At 35.2% G+C, this 5,048-nt stretch overlaps 1 pseudogene across 1 annotated transcript; it reads right to left on the reverse strand.

The window, feature by feature from the left end:
- Positions 1-374: 374 nt before the first annotated feature.
- Positions 375-1,521, reverse strand: LOC103261223 (annotated as a pseudogene). Its single transcript, XR_002482010.1, has 2 exons — positions 1,503-1,521; positions 375-1,416 (listed from the first exon to the last, which is right to left on the reverse strand). The product of XR_002482010.1 is annotated as a replication factor C subunit 3 pseudogene (transcript).
- Positions 1,522-5,048: the final 3,527 nt, after the last annotated feature.

The following is a 5,048-nucleotide window of genomic DNA, read 5'->3' on the forward strand; positions in this document are numbered from 1 at the left end:
CATTTGTCTGGGTTTTTTTTTTCTCTAATCTTAAAGCATTCTGAAATTTGGGAAATATAAAGGGATAAAGTTGTTATCAATGTATTCATAAAGTGGCAATTAGGAGACTGTCAGAGTGGGTATGATGAAAATACTTTTGTATCTTCTATACTTAGCATAGCAATTGCCTCAATCTAGATTCATGATATCTATATGCTATTAAAAATAATGGAGAAATCTCATCTCTTGTATGAGGGGATCCTACCAAAAAACATATATATATTTTTTTTAAGACACGATCAATAAAGTTAGTTTATTTTACCCATAGCTCTTCTAATACAAGCTGTATGTAAATGCTAATACTTAGAAATATTTGGAAGAATTACTGATAAAAGTCAGAACATCATGCCTTCCAACCCATCCTCCATGAACTTCTTATAAAGTGCCATAAATTTGGCCACAAATGCTTCCAAGTGATAAATGGCTTTGCTACCCAGCTGTAGACGATGTCCGTAATATGCTGCCATCTGGGCCACTTCCCTTTCAGTTGTCCATCACCATTATGTAACAGCTCTGAGAGAAGGCCCTTCATTATCATCTCAGAAGGAATACAATGAGTTAGAAGCTCATAGAGCCTTCCACGAACTTCAAGGAGGCTTTATGGCATTTGCTGGCTGACAATAGCATTCGCAGTCTCCCTCAGATACACCTCCCAATCTGTCTCAGGGATTTCTTGATCTGCAGTAAAAGGATACTGCTGCACTCTGCAGGCTTCACACATGAGTAGGGCTTTCCTACGATTTTGGCAGGACTTCTCTGCTGTTCTATGGGCCAGTTCCGAGGGAAGATTCAGACCTTCCTCCTTGCACACGGTAGACAGCACATGGCAAATATCTTCAATGCTGGGTGCGGGCACACAGACTGCCAAGCACCTGCTACGAATAGGAGGGATCACTTCAGATGTAGAATTGCAGCACAGGATCAATCTGCAGGTGGACATATACTTTTCCATGGTTCTTCACAAGGCATGCTGGGCATCTTTGGTGAGTTTGTCAACTTCTGTCAATAAGACTACTTTAAAATCTCTTTGAGAGGTTGTTTCAAGTTGCTGTGACTGTGCCACTGTTTTCAACATCTCCTGAATTACTACCCGGTCACTATTTCCAGCATCACTGGGATTAACTTCAAAGTGATAATTACTTGCAATGGTGCTGATTTCAATTTTTTTTTTAGATGGAGTCATGATAGTCTGATATTCAATTCTCAATTTTTCCGCTCGAACACCATAAAGTTCACATAAAATACACATAATTCTGGTCTTCTTTCCAGCACCCAATGGTCCATACACTAACAGGTGAGGAAAGTCACCACACTGCACCAAGTTCCGCACATTTTTAAGTAAGGTGTACTTATACTTACATATTTTTACTTCAATCACTGTCAAAGTAATCTCGGATACAATACCCCATCAAGACACTTTTTCCACTGCTCACAACAGTTCATGAACTCATCAATTTTGATACCTTTTAATGCTCCTGCCATGTTTTGTTTTACCTCTTCCACATCATCAAAACATTTCCCTTTAAGAACTTTTTTCATTTGAGAAAACAAAAAAAGTTGCTTAGAACAAAATCGGGTGAATAAAGAATGTGGGGCGCAGGTGCCATTTTTTTTTTTTTTTTTTTGGTCAAAACTGCTGAAAACTCAGGTGCGTTGGGCAGGGGCGTTGTCATGGTAGAAGAACCAGATACCTGTTTACCATAACTTGGGACAGTTCTTCTGCAAATTGTGCCGCAACCTTCTCAAAATTTCCAGATAAAAACTTTGGTTGACTGTTTTATCCAGAGGAACAAATTCCAAGTGTGCTACAAGGAGTCTAGTCTTCAAAAGATAATTCTGTATTTCAGGAGTTTCCCTTCATAAAACTAGTGTGTACACTTGGACACATATTGAATGGCAAGCAGTAGGGATGGGCTACATAGGAGGGTTAGAAATGCAGGTTAGGATACTGAGGATATAGTTTGCTGCTTAAAGGTGGACAGGTCTTACTTCTATAAGAAGATAGCTCACTAAAACAGCTTCAGAATTTTAAATTATGATGATTTTTAACTGAGAGATATTAATAAGTGTTGGCTAATGAAAACAATAATAAAGTACCTTAACATTCATGAACCATATTTTCAAGAAATTTATACATTGCCAATGTCATATGCATATAACATTTATTTTGTCATTATTTTAACTTTTCCATTAAAAAATGAAAAGCACTAATATATGCAGTTTCTACATGATTATATATACAGCAATAGTGACAGTTAACAAGAACTTCCAGCTTCTGTTACGTCAACATTTTTTTGGTAATTGGACCAGTCACACACTGACCTGCCTGGGTGGTTTGTTACCTGCATCCATGCCACTTTGACAGTAGGATTTGTTCTTAAACTTCGAGAAAATTTCAAAAGCTGTACCTATGTACATTAACTGCAAGTTTCTCTGTAGAAGACAATAACAACCACTGAAATAATGGTTACTCCAGAATGCTTTTTTTGAAAGGAAAGTGTACCTAATTGTAACATATTTTCCCCCAAACTATGTGTGCTTCAACTGTCAATCAAACGGATTCCTTACTGTTGAATTTGATAAAATATAGAAAGATTTAAAAAAAAAATCTATTTGACTGACAGGAAAGTTTGTTATACATAAATCTGATAGTAGAGTTGAATTTGACAAGATTTTTGACTGACACCTTAACAACTGAACTCTCCACCCTTATTTTGTGTTACTCTATAGCATTTCCAAAATTGAATGAAGGATTCTCGGATTCCAATACCCAAAGAAGATTTTTTTTTTTTTACATTTTCTCTTTAAAACTGGATTCTTTTTTTCTTTTCCTTTTTTTTCCCTTGAGGATGGCAGTAGATTAAAGTAGGAATAGATTAAAAATTTAAGGTTAAGAAGGAACTACTTTAATCTAGCCTTGGGAAACTAAATTGTTTGGCATTATTTAATGTCAGAATAACTAAAAAGTGGAAAGGAGCTCCCAAATCAACAGCAACCACAACAGAACTTCCTGATAAATATAAAAAAGGAATAGTTACAATACTATGTAGATTTCTCAGTATGATTTATTAGATAGTCACCTGATTATAGTTACAGATTAGGTTTTGATTATAAGGAAATAGTAAAAATTTACAAGGAAAAATAAAGAGCAAATGAAAATATACTACACCAATACTGCAAATTAAGTTTTAATGCAGGTGTTTTCATTTTAAATTTAGTTTTATTACAGTTAAAATGAGACTATGTTTTATTTTATATTCAACTGTGTTCCAAAACAAAATAAATGTTATATGTTATATATCAAAGTACACTGTATAATATCAAACATAAAAAACTTCAGAACATAATGATTTCATTTTAACCAACAATTGTGTTTTTATTTGGCATAACTGAATTACCAGGTGTAAATGACTTATAATAATGGATAATGCATTAATGGTAAAACTTGAAAGAATAGATGTTCTTAGGAAAAAAATACCAAAAATGAAACAAACTTACTCTGCAGGGTAATAATCAGGAATAAAATTATTTTTCAGGCAAAATACTAACATAAAAATTGTAAAGTTATATTTGAAAAATATTAAACATTTCAACATTTTTGGTTTAAAAATCATGTTTTTCTTCATATAGAACTCATGATTTCTATTGATGCAAAAGTGGGACTTATTGGAAAAGGATTAGGGAGGCTCAGGCCCTCTACGTCACCTGAGATGAAGTTTATCTGCCAGTAGTAGTAAGCACTAAGGAACAGCAGAAAAAAATCAGGTTGGGCTCTTGCTCTGTGAAACTTCTATCACTGGTCTACCTAGAACCTATTCAAGCACTTACAGAAACTAATAATGTTGTCTCAAATTTTGCTTAACTATCAGCTAAAACATGCTTACTTCCAGCAACCATACACACCTCCTTCATCCCCATTGGTTTCCTCTGATGGGCACATGTTTATAATTGGTCTTCCTAAATTTTGGTACTCACAACTAGTAAGTATAAGCAAAGACAGGCTACATTGAAATACATCCCTCCTATATAAGCAATTTTTTTAAAGGAAATTAATAAATATTCCCAGGAATAGCCCAAGATACCCAGCCCAGTTCTTTGATTATATAATAGGAGTTCATTAAATAATTGTTAAATGAATGAATGAGTTTGTATCCTAAAGACCCTCCTCACAAAAAAATACAAAAGGCAAATCACAAAAAAACTAAAAGAAAAAAACCTAGTATGTGACTTTGAAAAGCAACTGATGAAAAAGAAGTTACTACTGGCCAAATAAAAGAATACAGAGCTTTTATCACTATTCATATATTAATGGTATCTCAAAGTGTTATATATTTCAAAATTGATAAAAGAGAATTTATATGTTCTTACCACACAGTAGTATGAGGTAATACATACTTACATTAAGTAGCCTGATGTAGCCATTTCATGATGCATATATATATTACAAAACATCACTTTGTACCCCACACATATATACAATTATTATTTGACAACTAAAATTAAAAACAAAAACCCTGTGAAACTACCCCAAAACAAGACAGATGAATGTGCTTTCTTGTTTTTTCACTGATTCAAAGCAGTTTCTGTTTATCCTTTACTTCTGTTCCTTAAGAAACTCACTTTAATGTAGGTTTCTATGTGGTCTTATGGCATTTGGGGGAGTAGGCTGAGCACACATGTGACTAGCTGTATGCTACACCACCTGGTGTATCATGGGTGAACATGCACTCTCAGGAACACTAACAGAAGACAGATTGAAGTATTTACTCCATTCGTCCATCTCCACCTCCTTCAGATACGACTATGCTGTCAGGTCCTTCTTCCAGGTTCCCAGGTCTGTCTAGCCTCCCTTAACACTATCCCCTTCCTCTGTCCCTTCAGGTCGGGTGGTGGTATAAGGTTCCCTTTGCTACTAACCGCTGGAGAGTTTGCATGTGCTCTTTAATCTGCCCACACCTTTGTAAATAAATCCTTTCCTCCCCCTCCCCCTTCCCCTCCCCCTTCCCCTC

This window comes from Carlito syrichta, unplaced genomic scaffold (assembly GCF_000164805.1).
Source record: "Carlito syrichta isolate Samal-C Ts95f unplaced genomic scaffold, Tarsius_syrichta-2.0.1 Scaffold303645, whole genome shotgun sequence".
NCBI classification, from domain to species: domain Eukaryota; kingdom Metazoa; phylum Chordata; class Mammalia; order Primates; family Tarsiidae; genus Carlito; species Carlito syrichta.